Below are 20,751 nucleotides of genomic sequence, written 5' to 3' on the forward strand. Positions count from 1 at the left end.
ACACATCCATGCAGAACTTGTACTTTGTGCTGAGAGGATATTATGCTGTCAGACAAAGTTTCATGTCCATGTTTGCATTTGAACAAATTTTAAGAAAGGTGTGATAATGTATAAAAGGCCAATGTAATACACATTTGGGCAATCACAGGCAATTAAATTCAAATCTCAGTGTTCTCTAGTTTTGGAGATACATTTCTTTGGTGATCAATTGCGTTACTCTTTCAATGATGCAACAGACAGTGGGTTAGATGCCCGGCACATTTAATGCCCAGCCTCTCTTCTGGAGGAGAGGACTTTTAATACCCTCTGGGCACAAGCTACTTCCACCTTGATTTATTTTCTCTAGATCACTCCTGGATAACCTGTTTTCCTCTTTCTAGTTCCACTTTTATCCTACCCTTGGCGTTATACTAGCTAGTATAAAGTGATTATTTAACATTACTACAGTTATTATGATAGAGATAATATCATCCCTTCTATGCCTAGATGATATTATCTTCCCTTCTAGGCACAGAAGGGATGATATTAGGTGAGAACGGTCTAATAGCAGTCCTATAACGGATATGATGAAGGCCAGGAAGATATACACTACAGATATTTGATAATTATAGTACTAACCATAATCTAATGAGTCGAAATCACTTGACTTTAATTATCATATTCAGTCCATTCTAGTCCTTTTTGTGTTCATTCAGAGGCTAGACTTATGGCTAACAGTGAAATTAATAGAACTGTCATGGTAAGCATGGTTGACAGGTTATTTGCCTGTGAGGCTCAGGGTAGAGGCAGGAGGAGAGCTATTTCCAGGTCAAATGATGAGAATGCAATGGCGACTAGGAAAAATTGGATGGAGAAAGGCAGGTGGGCTGATCCTCTCGGGTCAAATCCGCACTCATAAGGACTTGCTTTTTCTGCATCGACGTTTAATTGGGGCAGTCATACCACCCCTTCACTTTCCTTCAGCACCTAGAGAAGACACAGATGGAACCTACTGCTCCTCTAGCCTCTCATCCTCGCCCAGCTGGGGTGTTCCACACTTACTGCCCCTATTTTATCAGGCAAGCCAGTTTCACCCAGAACAGACCGCCTTCCTTCCTCATTCTGTCCTCTGCTTCCACATCCAAACATCTCCACTTCCTAGTGTCATCTTGGTAGCACTACATGTATCTCATTTGACAATAAACATTTAGCTCCAGCTACCAGCATGTGGTATATACACAGACATCGAACAGACGCATTATAACCATAATTTAACCCAGAAAGCAAGAGTGGTGGCTACACCAAAGAGACATCACACAGAAGGAAGCATATGCACTGGGGGACTTTGCATCATACCCTGCCCACCACTGGCGAAGATAACTGAAAGTTGGTTTTAGTGTAAGATGCTTCATTCCTGGTTGTCTGGGAGGCTCAGTCAGTTGAGCGTCCGACTTTGGCTCAGGTCATGATCTCACTCACTGTTTGTGGGTTTGAGCCCCGCATCAGTCACTCTGGTGTCGGCACAGAGCCTGCTTCAGATCCTCTGTCCCCTCTCTCTCTGCTCTACCTCCGCTCACGTTCCCTTGCTCTCAAAAATGAATATTAAAAAAAATAAAAAGATACCTCATTCCTGTTTAAATCCAAAGAATTCTAATTTACCAATAAACAAGGAGCAACAATTATAGAACAATTTGTTGTCAATCTCTAATAAAAAGGGATTTACCTGTCATAAGAAAACCTATTATGGGGCGCCTGGGTGGCTCAGTCGGTTAAGCTTCTGACTTTGGCTCAGGTCATGATCTAGCGGTTCATGAGTTGGAGCCCCACACTGGGCTCTATGCTGACAGCTTGGAGCCTGGAGCCTGCTTTGGATTCTGGATCCCTCTCTCTCTTCCCCTCCCCCATTCATGCTGTCTCTGTCTCTCTCTCAAAAATAAATAAACATTAAAAAGAAAGAAGAAAACCTATTATGATCTTTATAATGAAATTTACCCCAAGTATCGCTCCATTAATGAGAGTTTAGAATACCTAAAATCATCACCATCCAAAACCTACCCTCGAAGAGGTCAATTTTAGAAAATAAAATGGCACACAACAGCCAAAAGAAGTCTCAGAACAGCTTTTACTATCAAGAGGGGATGAAAAAGGAATGTGGTGCAGGGCCAACCATGAGGTAAAGAAGAAAGCCTGATCACCACCCCCAGGAGTTCCTGGAGGGCTCAGCCATGTTCCAGCCTGGATGGGAAGGTGCTAATAATGACCCCAAGCCCAAAAGCACTGCTCAGTGTGACAAAGCAGGACAGTGGAATGGATTTTAAAACACACCTGACGACCAGTCTGTGGCAAAATGCCCTCCATTACCCACTGACACTCATATTTTGCAGTCATTCATTTATCTGATGAATATCCAAACACACACTGAATGTCAGAGGTGGTCTTGAGAATTGGGTAAAATGAGATCAACAAAACCCTCATTGCCTCTTCTTACATGGATCTTATGGTTAATGGGTAAGATGAAAATAAAGAAGTCAATCTACATCGCCACCAGAAAATAAGAGCTGGGAGTAACACTGTCACCAATATCTGGGATGAAATGCTTACTGTAAGGCCAAGAGGAATGGACTTTTAAAATCGCCATCATGGCTATGACACTGGAAAGAACAAACTGGTCTGCTTAAATTAGGTCTGGGAGCTTCTGTTCCACTCTACTCTCCTAGTTCTGAAACTCTGAGTGTAAACTGCCTGGTTTTCTGATTGCTAATTGCCTTACTCTTGCTATTTGTGGTACCTAGAAAGCTGCTCTCTCATGTCCCCACCCACATCTTCATTTACCAGAGATCCCCACAAATAGCTGGTCAGTATGTTGGGCAAATCTGATCCATAAGCAAATTACTTCCAGAGAGTAAACAGCCAGAAAGGGCTCTGGAGACCAAAACCAAAAGAGTCCCAGCACCTGAAAATAAAAAAAAGCCTTTTTTTTTTTTTTTTTTAATAATAACATTTATTTATTTTTGAGAGGGAGAGACAGAGCACAAGTGGGGGATGGGCAGAGAGAGAGAGGGGGACACAGAATCCAAAGCAGGCTCTAGGCTCCAAGCTGTCAGCACAGAGCCCAATGCAGGGCTTGAACTCACGAATCCCGAGATTATGACCTAAGCTGAAGTTGGATGCATAACCGACTGAGCCACCTAGGCACCCCATCAAAGAAAGCCTTCCTGAAGGAATTTCAGCTCAGAGGAAATTAAAACCACCTTAACCAAGTAGACGTTTGGCTTCAAATTGAAAACTTATATAAAAATAAACCATACACAAAAGTAAATAGCCAACAGACTAGGAAAATATTTGCTAAAAGTCTGGAAGAAAGGAAAAAATATGATCCGAGGAAGCTTAATCTCAATAGCTCGAGCTCTCATAAATTGATAAAAATTTTTTTCTTTGGTAAAAAGGATTTTTTTCCTTTTTTTTCTGTATTTTTCCTTTTTTTCCTGTATTTCCATCCTTGGTAATACAGCATAAAGATAAAGGAAAAAAGAGATACATGGCAATTAGAAATTGAGTAATTATCCTATACAACTAATAGAAAAGTTAGACAATGTAATGAAGTTTTCCTACCAAAATGCCAAAGAGTAAAATTATACACACATACATAGACACACACATACATATAGTTTTTATTTTTGTGGTTTGATCTTTGCTCACCTTGCAGAGAATGGGGCATTTCTGCTATTGCTTCTCTACCATTATCCCCTTTCTTAGCAACCCCTTTCAGTAGCAGCCTCTACCTGGGCTGTCTGCTGCTTCCATACTTGCCTCCACAGTTGATTGTCCACAAAGGGATCAGATCATGTCACTTTCTGGGTCTAAATCTTTCAATGGTCTTGAATCCCACTTAGAACAAAATTGCAAATCCTTACACCAAGGCTAACAAAGTCCTTCTCCGTCTGGCCCCCCAATCAGTTATCCACCTCAGAATCCCCAAATAGCCCCTGCTCACTCTACTCCAGCCCTACTGAAATCTTTCATGTCCTAGAATGCTCAAAGCAAGTTCCCAACTCAGGGCCTTAACACGTGCGGATTCCTCTGCCTGGAAGGGCTTTCCCACAGGCACCCCATGGCTCAATCTCACTTTCTATTCAGGTCTCAGAGCAAAGTTACCTCCTCAGGTCTTGCCTAGCAGTCCTTTTTATTATAGTAACCCCCCTCTCCTCTCTACTGCTCGCCCTGTCCACTTCAATCTTCTTCCTAATATTTATCTCCATCTGATAGTCTTTTTTTTTTTTTTAATTTATTTATTTATTTATTTGGGGAGAGACAGAGATAGTATGAGTGGGGGAGGGGCAGAGAGAGAGGGAGAGAGAGAACCTCAAGCAGGCTTCCTACTGTCAGCAATGAGCCCAACACAGGGCTCAAACTCACGAAGCCGTGAGATCATGACCTGAGCTGAAAGCAAGAGTTGGATGCTTAACCAACTGAGCCACCCAGGCGTCCCTCCATCTGATAATCTTAAAGATAGTAATGCTTTATATGTTCTCATAATTATGATCCCAGGAATTTACTAGGAAAGTATTGGGGCTACAAATGAGGATTTAGTTATTTATTTTTTCTCATTATTGTAAATTTTCTCTTTCTTTCTTTCTTTCTTTCTCTTTCTTTCTTTCCTTCCTTCCTTCCTTCCTTCCTTCCTTCCTTCCTTCCTTCCTTTCTTTCTTTCTAATATAATTTATCATCAAATTGGTAACATACAGTGTGTAAGGTGTGCTCTTGGTTTTGGGGGTAGATTCCTGTGGTTCATCGCTTATATACAACACACAGTGCTCATCCCAATAAGTGCCCTCCTCAATACCCATCACCCATTCTCCGCTCTTCCCCCCTCCCATCTACCCTCAGTCTGTTCTCTGTATTTTAGTCTCTTATGGTCTGCCTCCCTCCCTCTCTGTACAAACAAGGATTTAAACACCATAAATTGTTTTTGGTGGAGAAAGGGAAGGAGGGGGAGAGGGAAGGAAGAGGAAAAAAGAAAAACGTGTGCCAAAGCCACACATCAAATAGAACTTTGTTTAAATTAATTATGATTCAAAAACATGATTTCATGTTACATAGACATGAAAAGTCATGATTTTAACTAGTGAAAGAAAAAGCTCCTCATATATGAAGAGTCAAAATTAGATGTTTAGTGTTACCACAAAGTTATAAAACAAACATACATGTACTTAAAAAAAATGACTGGAAGAAAATGTAGTGTGTTTACAGGTGCTTTAGGAGAATACTACAGGTAACCGTTCTTTTCTTCCTGGTGGTTAATTGTGGCACATTTAACGAAAAGCTATTTAGTGATCTGAAAAAAAAATCACGTTAGCTTAAAAAAAGTCTCATTTAATTACCATGTGGCACAGTGGTTTTGAAATTTATATTTAACCCTGGAATGTTTCCTCAGTTCAATGCTCCTATGAAAGCACAAGATGAAAAACAGATAAGGAAATTTCTTATAACTGATGAAGAGCCACAGATGTGAGGGACCCTTAGCTGTTTTAACATGGCCATTCCCAGACCACTGTTTGCAGAACTCCAGGAGAGATCATTCATGTCCTTCCCTACGACAATCATGCCCTGTAGAGATGTTCAGTGTACCACCATATAAGTTGAACCCCCCATACAATCGACCCCCTACCCACCCACCCACCCACATGTACTATGGACGTATACAATGGTCTGCTGCTGGGACTCCCCACGTCATAGCTTGAAAAACACTGACAAAGGATGAATTAGGGATCATAGTTACATATACATGTTGTGGTGTACTTAGTGTTTATGGTGTCATGACTGAGGTCCCTCAATCCAATTATGTTTATAAATAAGCAGTGCATTAGTAGACTTCTAACTGTGGGCCCGTTTTTTATCTGTAAACTAATAGTTTATCCATTAAACGGACGGCAGGATCTTTATGAGGAAATCAGTTTGGTGTTTTCCGGGCTTATAAAAATGACAAATTGCTTTTGGATTTATGCTTTTGTCACTTAAAGAAATTTTAAAACATTTTTGATGAGCTAAGTGCTCCTAAATGGAGAATAGTTTAATAAATAAGATAGAAAAAGCACTCCCTACACCAGAAGTTGCAAACTCAAATGTTCCTAGGGGCCAAGGAGGGAACATAAATTACTGAAGTGGCCCTGGGTGCAAGACATCCATGCACATTGCTTGCATATTAAAGACAAGGGGCTGTTCTTCATTTCCACGAAGGGATGAGCTCATGCTCATTTGTCTTAAAAAATGTTATTTCTTTCTGTCTCCTTTTGTTTTCCCACTTTTGGGAGAGACATGGGTATTAAAAAAATAATAATAATAAAACGAGTGCAGTAAAAATGACAATGACCTCATTTTTGCTTAAAAATCTCTTGCTTTTGGGGTGTCTGAGTGGTTCGGTCAATTAAGCGTCCAACTTTGGCTCAGCTCATGATCTCACAGCTCATGGGTTTGAGCCCTGCTTTGGGATCTATGCTGAAATCTCAGAGCCTGGAGACTGCTTCGCATTCTGTGTCTCCCTCTCTGTCTGCCCCTCCCTCCTCTCTCTCTCTCTCTCTCTCTCAAACACACACACACACACACACACACACACACACACACACACACACAAATAAACATTAAAAAATTAAGGGGTGCCTGGGTGGCTCAGTTGGTTGAGCGACCGACTTTGGTTCAGGTCATGATCTCACGGTTTGTGAGTTCGAGCCCCGCATCAGGCTCTGGGCTGACAGCTCAGAGACTGGAGCCTGCTTTTGATTCTGTGTCTCCCTCTCTCTCTGCCCCTCCCCCACTCATGCTGTGTCTCTCTCTGTCTCAGAAACAAATAAACATTAAAAAAAAATTTTTAAAAGAGAAAAATTTAAAAAAAAATCTCTCGCTTTTAACGTATCACGGTAGAGGTCAAATTTCTGGAGTATTTTGTCTGTCAGGATGTATGGGGAAGTGGTGGCCATTTATGACAAAATGTAGATTACATGACCCAAGCAAAGGTGCAGCCACCAGTCACGTTCAGACTGTTGCAACCAGTGTAACCAGGGCTTCAAATTTTCAGGGGAAAATGGGGATGTATATTCTAACATATTACTTCTTTCTTTCTTTTTTTTTAAAGATTTTTTAAAAAGTTTATTTACTTTGAAAGAGGGGCGGAAGGGTAGAGAGAGATGCAGAGAGAGAATCCCAGACAGGGACGTGGGGCTCGAACCCATGAACCATGAGATCATGACCTGAGCGGCAGTCAGACACACAACTGACTGAGCCACCCAGGTGCCTCACTCATGTATTATTTCTTGATTCTAACATGATGCCTCAAAATATATTGTGAGGGCCAGACAAAATATATTCATGAACTAGACTCACTCCCTCTTCTCCATGGATACACACCAGCTTTCTGGCCCCTTGTGCACATTACCACAAAGAGGAGTTCAATCTCCGTCACTCAAGTTCATTCTATTTCATTAACTCTGCCTCCCCCATCATTCTAACATGTTATGGTTCAGATGTATCAGAGGCCACTCTCAAGGCTTTCTCAGAAAAATGTCTGACAAGTATCATAAGGGCATGAATATTGAGTCAGATTATTTTGCAAGAGCTTGCCAGCGCTGGAGGGCCCTAATTATGCGCTTAACGAAAGCCACACAAATTTTCAAATTAGCATTATGGGATCAATACATTGACTACCTTGAGGCTAAGGGACATTTGTATCACTAAAGTCAAATGACCTCATGCTAAGAGGTCATCTCTTTGACAGAGAGGCTTACCAGTGCAGAAGGTTACTGGAGGCATTCACCCCTCAGAGAAACAATTCTTCACATGCTTCTCCTTATTTGGTATAGATGGATAATCCCAGTTAGGAGTGTGTGAAGAAACTAGTTACTTAGACGTAATGAGCTTATGGATTTGCAGGATGCCCGCATCTATTAGCATAGTGTTATGTACAGATGGCCTGCAATTTGCAGATTTTTCCAGTTTATAAACAAATCTGGAAAAGCAGACCATCAAAGACAATTAGATTTCATGCCAGATAGCAGGTTCCTGATCAGTCATTCCGGTTAGCCAGGGACCCAAGGTATGGAATCGACAAGCCTACAGATGTTCTCAACAATAGGCAGCAAGGAGTAATTGGATGGGGAAGGGACCTCTTTTGGAAGAGTAATGGATTGAGGCTTTGTGGGAAGTTAATCTTATTCGAGACCTGGGTTATAGGTGAAAATGGCTGCATGAGACCTAACATTGCACCTCTTCTGACCTTTGTCAAAGACATCTATGTATATACACACATAAACCTTATACTTAAATGTTTATTTCCATCAGACAGTATGTTAGAATTCTAATGCTCATGTTCTTCTTCTTAATATTCCATAAGAGAATGAGAAGGCAGTTTTATTAACCTTTAAGAAATGTAAAAAAAGGAAAAAAAAAAAAAAAAAGAAAACCAGACCAGAAAGAAAAAAATCCATTTTAATAGGCAAGCTCTCTTCCCAGACAGGATCCCAAACCTCTTCTCCTTTGAATTCTAGATAGCATCAACCTGACAATTTTCCTTCATATCCCAGAGAAAATGCCAATGAGGACCCATTTGTTGATAGCATCTACCAAGTATTCCTATCCTCCAATTCCAGCCATCTCTCTCAGGATTTGCTAGACTGGTTACGAAATCGAGTTGCTCATATAAACTATAGATGTAACCTCAGATTTATGACCTTTGAAGGTTCTCCATTCAGCTATTCATTGCCTGTGATCATTTTCTTAACAATACTACACAGTGGCACTCTAAGAACATGAACAATGTTTTAAATATTCTTATGTCTTGCATAGAACTTTCTCCTGAGGATGTTCAATGGCACCTATTGAACACATTTTCTAGCTCAAACTGATGTGCCTACAAATTTAGAGAGTGGTGTGATTCGCATACACACAAAACTTCAAACTACATCGTGGAGTAGGGTCAAAAGAGAAGCATAGCCTTGTTTTAGATCCCAGGGTTGAACACACACATGATCTAGAGAGACATTTTTGGTGCAGTTGTTCTTAAATATATTCTGGGAGCCACTTGATAATTGCTACATATGGTCTTACGTCGAATTTCAGGTATTTGCTCCGAAGTATGGATTACATCAGAGGAATCAATGTTTCTTTCCTCCCTACTACATCTAAAGATGGCTTGGGAAGGCAACCTTGTCCAATAAGACAGGGTGGAGAGACAGACTACCTTAGGGAGTAGGAGACACAGAGCCAAGGAAATACTGGATGGCTGGAGCAGCTTCCAACGCGTTCATTCCCTTCGTAACCTCTCAAACTTTCTGTGAAGTTACCATCTTACAAAATGACAAGCATGATGACTTCTGTGAGAAAATGAACAGAAAGCAAAGGAATTCATTGTAGCTGGTAAGGGGCTAAATTGAGATGGCATCTAAGGATAGAGAGGTGGAAGAGAGTAGAGCAGACAGAGGTAAGGACAGGGTTCCATAGGAACTAAAGGGAAGGCTCTGGACTTCCACATCTTAGGAAATTGGTCTAGCCAGTAAATTTCTCATTTACTTTAAGTCACATTCATCAGTGAGTATTTCCCAGGCATTTCTTCTGCAATCACTAACACTATACATGTGTTGATATAATCCTCAGAAGGTCTCCATGATATGACCAACATTTTTATCACCTCCATTTTACAGATATAGAAACAGAGATGTTAAGTACCTTGCCCAGGGTGATACAGGGTAGTCAATGGCAAGGCCAGAACTGGAATCCCAGAATTGCCTGCAACCACTGTGCTGTCATCCATATCACTTTCAAGATTTCGGTAGAATGACCATATGCTATTTGCAAAATTACATCAAAACATAGAGGATTGCCACCATGGAAGATAATTTTGAAAATATATGTCAGGATTTCATGATCATTCCTAAGGAAGACCTGCAAATATTTTCTTGATAAAAGCCACATTGTTAGAGTGTATTGTCTCCCATAGGGCTGATTTAAAGGACAGCTCTCATTTGACTGTGTACATTCTGGTTATATTATACTCACTAACAGGTCAGAATGTGGCCGGAATTATTCTGACATCAAAAATTACTCAGTATTTGTCCATGTATATAACTCAAGAAAAGTTATGGTTAGCCCTCTCAAAGCGATCTGGTGTTTTATTTGCTTTTATGGCCATAAGCAGAAGTGAGTGGAGCACATAGTCCATGAAATCAGGCTGTGACAATACAGCCTGCAGTCTTAAAATATTTAAGAAGGCCAGCTGTATCTAAGTCTGTTGGGTGACGTGTAGAAAAGCATTCGCTTTCCTGAGAAAAGGGCTAGGTACTTCTGGCCTTTTCCCTGTTTGGGCACGAATGGGATTCTAAAGACATGACAGCCATCTTGTGACCATGAAGAAAAGGCAGGAACTCACAGAAGTCTTGGTCATGGTCTTTCTATTCACAAGTGAACACACTGAGATCTAATACATTATCTCATTTGATCCTCAGAACTCCAAGGTAGGCAAAGAAAACCTTTTCGTCCCATTCCACAGGTTACAGAATTTGCCTAACAGAACATCCTAGGAAAATAGAACCAGAACCATAGCCTTCAAATACTTTCTCTGCCACAAAACATTGGCCATTTTCTGATATCTTTTATTGACCACATAAAAGTGCCGCTCTTTAACATTTCCGACAATTTGACTTGGCATTCTTGAATAAGTCTTAACTGGGACTCTCCTATTGTGTAGAGTGACATTCCTCAGCTCATAATGGAGCGTATGGTCCTCTAAGGCTAGGTTAGGCCATTACTTGCTTTGCTACTTTCAGATTAGATGTCACCTGTCTTCCCCTCTCTCCTTCATAAGACTTCCTTCAAGTTATTTATAACAGTACTATTAGGTTTCCCCCTTTGTCTTCCTTTACTTGCCAGGCTGTATAGATTGATTCTAAAGCCACCTACGCTGCAGTGTCTTCAATTTAACTCCACTTATCTGATTATGCATCACAAAAGGAAGCAGGAATTCAGCTTAATTGTGAAAACACAGCAGCAGAACCAGGCAAATGATAGAAACCTAATAATCACAGATTGAATGGCACTCACTGATGCTGAATGAAACGACAGATGTGTGTACCTGTGTAGAAACCTGAATTCTGATGATGGAGTTTCATGTTCTGACATTGTAGGTCTCCTGTCAGATCAGTATCGTCCTTCAACTTCCCCTTAGTTATGAAAGTCAGCCACAGTCTCGTGTTATTTTTTTTAATTCATTTTGACAGGTAAATGGTCTCTGAGAAAGTGAACACCCTGATCCACTGTTTACTGACACTGTAACACCGTCACGAGGGAAGAATGAGCCTTGTACATATTAATGTAAAACATTTACAAGAATGATGATCAGAGGCAGAAGACAACATTGAACACACTTGGCATCAATAGAAGAACAGGGAGGGAGACACAATGGGCAGGTGATTTGAAAGGGAAGGCATATGCTACCGTTTGCTTTTCAGCTGTGTTTTCGATAGTGCAGTCCATCCTACTTTTTGCTAATTCTACCTTTGCTCATTCCCATCTGCTAGGGGAAAAGGTATTCTGGGTTTGAACCATTGATGATGCAACATCTAGAAGAGGCTTCCAAAGCGTGATATCCCAAGGAGTGATCCGAAACACAGTGTAACGTGCCATCTCATTTTAAAAGACTATTTTAGGATGGCAAGAACTCTCTAACAAGATTACAAAGAGCTGGCATTCGGAGAGACTCAAAACTGTTTCCGTCTTCACATTTCCTCCCATAATTTCTGGTATGTAAATAAGGTTTAAAGGTGGTGGCTGCGACACTCTCAACAATAGCCAAATTATGGAAAGAGCCTAAATGTCCATCAACTGATGAATGGATAAAGAAATTGTGGTTTATATACACAATGGAGTACTACGTGGCAATGAGAAAGAACGAAATATGGCCCTTTGTAGCAACGTGGATGGAACTGGGGAGTGTGATGCTAAGTGAAATAAGCCATACAGAGAAAGACAGATACCATATGGTTTCACTCTTATGTGGATCCTGAGAAACTTAACAGAAACCCATGGGGGAGGGGAAGGAAAAAAAAAAAAAAGAGGTTAGAGTGGGAGAGAGCCAAAGCATAAGAGACTGTTAAAAACTGAGAACAAACTGAGGGTTGATGGGGGGTGGGAGGGAGGGGAGGGTGGGTGATGGGTATTGAGGAGGGCACCTTTTGGGATGAGCACTGGGTGTTGTATGGAAACCAATTTGACAATAAACTTCATATATTGAAAAAAAAATAAAGGTGGTGGCTGCAAGACAGTAATTAACAGTTCCCTTTTTCTGTTCTTTGCTACCATGTAATGTATACTCAAGTGCTGAGAAAATAGCCAGTTTTTTAAGGATTAAAGCATTAAAGGCTCCAAATGTTCATATCAGAAACTGGTTTTAAAAGCTGATATCTAGTTACATACAATTGGTAAAGATACACCAACACGTATCACTTACACATATATACACACCATTTGAGAAATCAAGTCTGCTCAGAATAAAAATGTCTCCATCAGCCACAGTGAAAGGCTAATCATGTAATGATCTACAAAGGAAATGCATGGACAGGTATGGATTAGCTCAGCTTCCGTATACTGGGTGGCTGAGAAGGAATTAGCATAATCATAAATTTGTTCCAATTACAGAAGGCAATTATCAGAGACCAGCTACAGCATTATCAAAATGAAATCACCAAAGTGCATCTACATTCCAGGTAGACGCCACTGAGTTAGTAGTGCTTAAAAAAAAAAAAAAAAAAAAAAAGCTCTACCCTCATTCATCTTTCATCTCTTTGATTACTATACACTCCATACAAGTTCCTTTCTAGCTGACAGACACAAAGCCACTATGAAAGAAGAAAAAAAAATACATGCTGTAAGAAAAAATAAATCATGCCTAATATAATAACACCACTGTAAAGTCCAAAGCCTTGTATGGATAATTTCTCTAGATCAGTGGTTTCAGCTAGTGCTTTTTCAACTGTAGACTGTAATTCCCATCACCTCCTTTGTGTTCTCCCCAAAATATTGATTAGGAATAGAACTGTGACTAAACCTGTCATCATCTGCTCCAAACAAAAGTTCTTGGTGCAGAAACGTGGTGCTGTTTTGCTTGGGTCACTCCACTGCTGTTCATACTGTTTTCACTCTGCAAAAATGATGGAAATCCTAAATGGCCTTGTTAACCACTCCCAACCTACAAAGACTACAGGAGAGTCAAACCTATTTTATAAAGAGGGCAACAGATTTAGTCTCCAAATTTTAGAGCTGAAAAGACAAGTCAATCTAATTAGCTGAGATTATACGTATCTATTAGAATGTGCCCAGCACTTAGGGGAACAGACATTGAAGAGTTAACTCAAGAGACGGCAGATTACAGAGAGAGACAGAAAGGTATTTCCACAGTGACTACATACAGTGGGTTGTACTGTTACAAAGGATGGTGAGCCCAGGGGAGCTGGAGGAGGGAAAAGAGGAAGGAAGGAAAGGGAAGGGAGACTAATGACACTTTACTCGTACTGATGGTCTGCTATGTATTAGACCATTCTAGGATCTTCTACATCTTATGCCAGTTGGCGAGTGGGACATCTTTAAGTATGTTTTTACAGTTAGAAAATAACTAAGCAGTCAAGAACTGAAATATTCAAACATGCTCAAAATTCTAGCATCTTCATCAGCAAGAAAACAAAAACTCCTTCCTCTCTTGAATTCTTTGGCAAATACTCATTTCTAAGTCATTATGAGCTTCCTTCCACCCCCACCAACTCACTGGAGTTGCTCCTGCTAAGACCACTAGTGGTCTCCAAGTTGCTACATTCACTGAATGCACACTGTTTTGCATCCTTACTTAACTTTCAGGGATGCGAACATTCTCGCAATTTCTCTTCCTTTTTTGTTTGTTTTTTTTTTTTTTTAATAATGCCACATGTTCTCTCTTCCTACCCTTCTGGCCAATCCTGTCCTGTCTCTTTTGTTGGCTTCTCCTCTATCCAAACATATTGCATTTATTTTTTTTTTTTATAGCCCTCAGGATTAGGGCCCTCTCCACACCTCACTGTGCAGCGTCTTTGCATATCATATCACCAGACTCCTGTGTCTTTCATGGATATACACTGGACATTTCCAAATCAGTACCTTCAGTTCACTGACCTTGAGCTATAACCTCTTCTATTCAAATGCCTATTCAGCATCTATTTGTGTGTGCTTCGAAGATACTTTAAGTTCAACCTGTGGAACTGGATTTGAAATTTTTTTTCTTGCAAAAGTAAGAAAAAGGCAGAAGATTTCTTTACGTGTTTGACATTACAATATTTGAACCTTACCATCTGAAAGTACAGATTCACTGAAAAAAATTGGGAGGGTTGGTGACATAATAATTTCACATTAAAAAGCATACTTGATATAATGTATAGAATATATGACACAAGGAAGGCCAGGCAAAGCTAGGGCAGAGAAACCCTTCAAAGACTATGATGGGTATGCACTAGGAACCCTGATAAGAAGTGAAGGGGTAAAACTGAATGAAATGAAATTTGTGACTGATTTGATGTAAGACTTAAAGAGGTGGCAGTCAAAATATGGCACCTGTATTTCTGACTTGGACAAGTGATATAGGGAACATCAGATGAAAAGGGCATCTTTAGATGCTGTACTGATAGGCGTTGACTGAATATCACCTTGGTCCTAATATACAAAGAGTACTCTCAAACCAGAAAGAAACAGACAAACAAACATGGTAACAGAAAAATAAGCTGAGTACTTAAATAATTAATGCAGTGACACAGTTAAGTTTATGATGCAAATAAGGCATTGAAATAAACATTAAAATTTTTTTTTAAATGTTTACTTTTGAAAGAGAGAGAGAGAGAGAGAGAGAGAGAGAGAGAGAGAGAGAGAGAGACAGGCAGGCAGAGAGAGACGGAGACACAGAATCCAAAGCAGGCTCCAGGCTCTGAGCTGTCAGCACAGAGCCCTATGTGGGGCTCGAACTGACAAACTGCCAGATCATGACCTGAGTCAAAGTTGGACACTTAATCGGCTGAGGCACCCAGGCGCCCCTGAAATAAACATAAACCCGGATCTCTCTTCAGCTTCAGACCAACATAGTCAACTGGTGCATATTTACTTCACAGGCTTAGGGATAAATTGTATCCAAGCCTATAGGCATATATAAAATCAAGCAGAAAGTGTAAGATGTGGGGGGCGGGGGCAAGGGGAGGGGAGTTAAGATACAACCATGAAGAAAAGCAGCATTTTAAGATCACAAAAGGGAAGAAGAGACTGCAAAAATGCATCGTTGATATTAAGGTAAGACAGAAATCAGAAATATACGCATCATGGAAACCAAGAAAGAAAACATTTTAAGTAGCACTTAAAAATTACCACTGAAGTAAAAGGTAAGGAGAGAAAAATCCCAGGCTCCATTTCAACATGAAGCCCCTCCTTTAGCATGTTAACTAAAGAACATTACTCTACCTTTGTTAATGTAAATAACAATAATTATGATAAGAATAATGTTTTCCTCCTCTGTTCACTTTCCTCATCATTCCCTCAAATTTCGCCAAAGTTAATTGGCCACTTGAAAAATCAAATGGTATCTCTATCTCACTCCTTACAGTAAAACAAACCCCAGGTATGTAAAATATTAAAAATACAGTAAGAGAAGCCACAAAAGTACCGCAAGAAAGCATGGGTGAATATTCTGGTGATTTTAGACTAGAAAAGGGTTTCCTGCATGGTATAAAAGCAAAAGCCACAAAGACTATTCAAATTTAGAAGTTCAACATATCTAAAAAATGCCTTAAAGATAAACATAAAAAGATGTTTCAAACATATGACACAGTGTTATAATACTGAAATCAATGGAGATATTAAATTTGTTTTGAAATTTGGAAAGCATGATGCCTCCAATAAAAATGGATGCTGGATAGTATGTTCTACCAGTATGTACTGAATAAATATCAGCCTGCTTTGTAATATACATGGATCATCCTAAAATCAATAGGAAATACATTGTGGTGTCTGGGTGGCTCAACTGGTTAAGCATCTGACTCTTGATTTCGGCTCAGGTCATGAGCTCAGTTTGTGAGAACGAGCCCTGCACTGGGCTCTGTGCTGACAGCACAGAGTCTGCTTGGGATTCTCTCTCTCTCACTCACTCTCTCTCAAAATAAATAAATAAACATTAAAAAAATAAAATCAGTAGGAAACATAAATTTCTACAGAAAATGAGATAAGAATTTGAATAGATTATTTAGAGGAGAAAAATATACATGGAAACTCACATATAAAAAGTCTCTAATAATGCAAATGAAAATATTACTGTTAGCTTAATACCATGGCAAATCCTGAAAATATGCAGGGTTATCAAAATTGTAGAGAAATACATGTTTTCATTTAGTTAGGCAATGGTCTAAATTAGTACATCACTTTTGTGGGACCATCTGTCATTTTTACCAAAACCGAACATACTGACATTGTTTGATGTAAATTTCCACTGGTTTCAGTGGGAAAATCATCAGTTAAAATCCAGAGATATGGACTAAGATGATAATTTTAGCCTTGTTTATAATAATGAAGAAACTGGAAACTTAATTGGTCACTAACAGGTTAAATCAATTATGAGCATTTATTCACTGGAATACTACGGAAATATCAAAAAGAATGATGCAATTCTTAAAATACTCATAAATAAAATCATGAATAAATGGAAGGTAGTTCACCAAATGTTATTTGGGTGATAGAATTTTCAGTGATCAAAATTTCTTTTTTTTTTTTTTTTAGGGTTTATTTATTTATTTTGAGAGAGAGAGGGAGAGAGAGCCAGAGAATGAACAGGGGAGGGGTGGAGAGAGAGAACCCCAAGCAGGCTCTGAGCTGTCAGTGGGGAGCCCAACAGGGAGCTTGATCCCACGATCCTGAGATCACAACCTGAGCTGAAATCCAGAGTTGGACGATTAACTGGCTGAGCCAGCCAGGTGCCCCATTTCCTTCTTTATAAATACCTACACTGCTGAAATTTTCAGTATGAGCTAGTCAACAAAATTTCTGGCTCTCTCTTTTAAAAGTATGGTCTTAGCTCCTGGTCCTTTTTTCGTTTGGTGAGGTCATGTGACTAGTTCTGGTCAATGAGTTTGCAGAAGTCACTTGTCAGTTTCAGGCCTGAGTGTTTAATTTCCTGCTTTGAGACTCTTTTGACTTCTCTTTCTCCCTCTGCCACAGCAGCTCACAGTGTTTTTGAGAATGGCTATTCCATTAACCTTGGAGCTGCAGAAAGAGCATCATGAAGCTGAGCTCCTAGATGACATGTGACGGCCATGTAACACAAGAGAGAAATCAATCTTTGTTGTTTTAAGGCTATTGAGATTTCTAGGTTGGTTGTTACTTTATCATAATCTAGTTTACCTTATTTTCTGCAATCCATGTTATGTTTTTAAACAGAAGGAAAAAGCTATTTTCATTAAACCAAGTTATGTTCCTCAAAATGTTTGTAACACTCCTGGTCTGTAAGAGGTAAACAAATTATCTCAAATTGCATATCTTTTCCCCTGCCACAAACTAATACATTAACTAAAAAAGCAATCCATTTCTAGATGGCTAGCAGGCCAAGGGAGGGTGTCCCACATCGCATTTTATCTTCATAGGTGTCCTTACCTGGTTATTTGAGGTGACTCCTTGATTTCTGCACAATTCTTACACGGTGCAAATCATGGGTAGTGAGTCACTGCGTTAAAACTCTAACCCCTAAATCCACGGAGGAGAATTTACATAAAATTATATTTCTTTTACATGTCATGGTTACTTCAGTTAACTATACAATTTCATTAACAAAAGTGGGTTTTTTCCAATTCTGTTTTTATTTATTGACTTTCTTAAAAACACAGGTAGTTTCATGGGTTACAAACATTCCAAACATACACAAAGAAGTGACTTTGCACATCCACCATTTTCTCATTTGGGGAGGGCATTTACATTTTCCATTCTAATCAACCTGGTCAATTAAATCGGACGGTTTCCTATTTGTTTCTTCCCAGTTTATCCCTCTTTTCTTTGCATTCTGGTTTTTATGAACTAGCTCAAAGCTGCTGTTTGGTCATCACGACACTACAGGGAATGTTTAGAAAATAAACTAAATTGCCTCCGTGATTTTTTTTTTTTTTTCAAATTTGCTGAAAATGAGATTTTTCAACAACCTCTATTCCATAGCCTCCTCCTTCCTTTTTAATTTAAATTTTGGTACTAAAATGAGCTTACAATACTCCATTAATATCACTAGGGGGGAGACTTTTTTCCTATGCAGTGTACAGGTTAATCTATAATTCTCTCCTCTCGTCTCCTTCATTGTTCTGTGACATGTATTGTATATATTTTATATCTGCATATAACATATTTAGCAGTTTATCTGCCTTAAAAATTCTACCTTTCCAAATTATCAAAATTAATCGATGATCAAATGATCAAAACTGTTGAAAAAATTAAAGTATAATCTACTTTGGAATTAAATATTTGATCATTTTGGGAAAAGTAAATGTACATATGTGTATCTTAAGTGAGTACATTGTTCTTAAAGACTTAGCTGAATATAAGGCTCAGAAGACCAGTAGTCTAGTATGCTAGACCATAAAAATATACATTGCACTTTCTCTACTGATAACTCACAAATTCTACAATCTACATAAAGATTATCCAGAGTTGATTCTGTGTAGTATTTACCTGTTAAGTCAGTGTGGAGTTAATGCCCCATTACTCCTCTGTTAAGTGAAAAAAAAAAAAAAAAAAAAATCCCTTTCTTTCCCCTACTCACAGGGCCCTTGGGAGGTTGAAAATAAAGTATGGACGAAGGGATTTTTGTACAAGTGTAAAGCAATAAATTAATGTAATGTGGTAGCAGATTCCAGAACAGATGGTCAGGTGGCTTCACTCAGGATACAAAGTCAATGGTTCAAAAGGATGAGACCAGACAACAGCAGGTTGAATACGTGCCCGGCATGCCACTCAAGGAATCTGAACTCAACCCTGAAGGCACTAAGCAGCCTCTGATGGGTTTTAACCAAAAGAGCTTTGGTTAAGAAAAACATCATTCTGGTATCAATGCAGAAGGGGCCAAGTGACGCTGGATTAGAGATGCCAGATAGGGAGTTACTACTTCACCAAGGGAGAGACAAGATGAAGATCCCCGTATGAGGCGATCAGTAAAGACAGGGAAGATGCAATGGAGAATAAATACAACTGAGAAGTAGTGGTAATTGAAAATCAGAGAAGGGGTGAGTGAAGGACCTGAGAAAATGTGCATAATTCAGAAGTCCCTACCTTGGGCAACTTGTATCCATAAGTAAGACAAGGGGTCCCAGATTTTCAAGGTTAAGTACCTGCTTTGTACTTGTTTCTTACACTGCTGGACACTTTCAAGAACTGATCATCAACAAGCAATGGGACTCATCCAGCTAAACAGACATCCCAGCAACACGCAACAATCAGGGTTTCTGGCTGAAAAATAAAGTATGCTTGCACCAAGTGCTGTGGAATCATCATCAATAAAAGCAATGATTCTTTGTGGGCTTTGAGTTGGTGGTGATCATGTTATAGGTCAAACCATAAAATAACTTTATAATTCTTGAGTTATGAGGAGGCTACTCTGCCTTTTAAATACGTCTGACTTTTCGACTGTAGTCAATAAGTGGAGTATACAAACATCAGAGATATCGCATCCAGAATGTCAGCACTCCTTGAAGACAGCAATCAATCATTTTCTGGATGCAAGATAAAACTGTAGCCAGTACAAAATAAAAAAAGGTCAACATCTGGCTGGTGGTCACGACTCATTTTCTCATTGACTGTTCTTTTTGGTTTATAAGCCTGCATTCTTGTTATTTTATTTTTAAATGTTTATTTATTTTTCAGAGAGAGAGGGAGAGAACACAAGGAGGGGAAGGACAGACAGAGAAGGAGACACAGAATCTGAAGTGGGCTCCAGGCTGAGCTGTCAGCACAGAGCCTGACGTGGGGCTCGAATTCATGAACTCTGACATCATGATCTGATCTGAAATAGAACGCTTAACCGACCGAGCCACCCAGGTGCCCTTACCCTTTATTTTTAAACCAGCCACTTCTCATCGGCATTTTCTAGTGTAAGTGGGATACATCAAAATAAACAACTACTGAATATTTTTTGTACTCATTTCACAAAGTGCCACAGTACCTGGGATACAAATGAGGGCATTATGTTTGGGAATAATTAGGATCAAATTCTTTCTCCCATTTTGAAAACATTCTCTCTCCCTCTGTGTCTTTCTCTCCCACACATCTAGACATATTTACCCTAACCACTACCCACCCCCCTCCTCACTACCCTTCATCACCCCGAGCGATCTAGACAGACATGATTACTGAAAATGAGTCCCTTCCTTATTTTCCTGTGGATTCTTAGCTTATCATGAATACTTACGTCACCTTTAGGCCAAAAGGCTCAAATCATCAAAAATGCACTACAGCTGCCACTGCAATCAATAGTGTCAATCTGACTAGTGCTTAAGAAGGGCAAAAATGTGAGCTGATTGGATTTGTCTTTAGAATACAATGAATCGGAATAAGGGCAGGGAGGCTGGTTGGCCGCGAGGTGCTAAAAAGATCAACCGTTTTCTATGAGGCTCTGGGCTGCCTGAAGCCATGGAATGGGCTGGCTGTTTGCCTCCTCCCTGAGCACTGTATCTGGCACATATCAGTACCAAGAATACCCAGGTG

General features: G+C 39.6%; 1 protein-coding gene across 12 annotated transcripts in view; it reads right to left on the reverse strand.

Moving 5' to 3' along the window:
• The window catches only part of UNC5D (unc-5 netrin receptor D), a 574,975-nt gene that overhangs the window by 123,755 nt on the left and 430,469 nt on the right, over positions 1 to 20,751 (reverse strand). The gene's annotated exons all lie outside the window — the stretch shown is intronic.

Source organism: Panthera pardus, unplaced genomic scaffold, assembly GCF_024362965.1.
Source record: "Panthera pardus isolate Hobbes unplaced genomic scaffold, ASM2436296v1 HiC_scaffold_13, whole genome shotgun sequence".
Classification (NCBI taxonomy): domain Eukaryota; kingdom Metazoa; phylum Chordata; class Mammalia; order Carnivora; family Felidae; genus Panthera; species Panthera pardus.